This window comes from Bubalus bubalis, chromosome 13, assembly GCF_019923935.1.
Source record: "Bubalus bubalis isolate 160015118507 breed Murrah chromosome 13, NDDB_SH_1, whole genome shotgun sequence".
NCBI lineage: Eukaryota > Metazoa > Chordata > Mammalia > Artiodactyla > Bovidae > Bubalus > Bubalus bubalis.
The window spans coordinates 570,174-571,387 of NC_059169.1; positions in this window are offsets into that span (position 1 = coordinate 570,174).

Below are 1,214 nucleotides of genomic sequence, written 5' to 3' on the forward strand. Positions count from 1 at the left end.
GGGCATCGCGGGGACGTGGATTTTGGTGGGTCAGAGACACAGGCGTCTTGGAACACTGTGCTGGTCAGTTTCCCTGAGGGACCATCACCCTGGTGGCTGCGGGCCAAGCACCGGAGTCCAGGGGCAGCACGGTCGCTCGGTGGTCCTCCTCCTCTTGACCCATCCGGTCCAGCCTCCAGCTCTGACCCCATTTCAGCTCCCGCTCCAGACCAGCCCCTGCACACCTGCGCCCCAGGAGCGCCCCCCAGACCAGCCTCTTCATGCCTTGCGCCCTCCAGGAGCGCCCACCTCCCAGCCCCCCTGACTCACCATCACACCGGGCTGGCTTGTAGTTCTGTGCACAATGAAATATTCAGCACTGCCTTATTTTTACTCTCAAATTTGCCAATGTTTACTTAAAAGCTTTTCCCCATGTAGATTTTTAAGAATGCCATTTACCTTTGTTTTTTAAAAGAGGGATCTTATAAGTCATTAGGCTTTTTTCCACTCCAAATAAGATGCACCTCAGATATTCTTATTCCACATCCAGTTTCTTTCCTGCTGTAACTTGGGAATCATCATGTCTTTTTAAAGGGGCTGTCTTTTTTAAAAAACATTACTTGGCCGTGCGGGGTCTCCGTCCCGGCACGCGGTCTCTGCTGCGGCACGCACGACCTAGTTCTGAGCAAGGATGGAACTGGGCCTCCGCGTCGGGAGTCTCAGCCTCTGGCCCCCACTGGGACGTCCTACCGAGTCTGTTTTAAAGGGGACACCTTCCTTCGAGTTCAGGGGGTTTTCTGCCTACCTTTCCCTTCTCAATCGTTTCCTCCGTGTGTTTCACTTCGCTGGCCTTTAAGTACAGTAGACAGGGCCAGACGCGGGGCACCGCGGGTGAGACTGAGCTCGGGCGGAGGCGCCAGGTGCCATCACCGTCCTGGGGGGGCTTTAAGGGCTGAAGGGCGGGGAGCGACATGTCGGGTGCATACCACAGCTTTATTAATGTGATTTTAAGGCCAATTGAAACTACTTTTATTCAGAGTAAGTCTACATTAAATTACAGTATCAACAATTGAGAGACATCGAACTTAAAAGTCTAAGAAGCAGAAGCTACTGGTCTCTGATGAACCATGTGTGATGAACTCACAACTGAAAATTTACAAAGAGGGAAGAGGGCACGCAGAGAGGGAGGGCTTCCATCTGGAAACCCACGAGATGTCATGTTTTAAACACGCGTG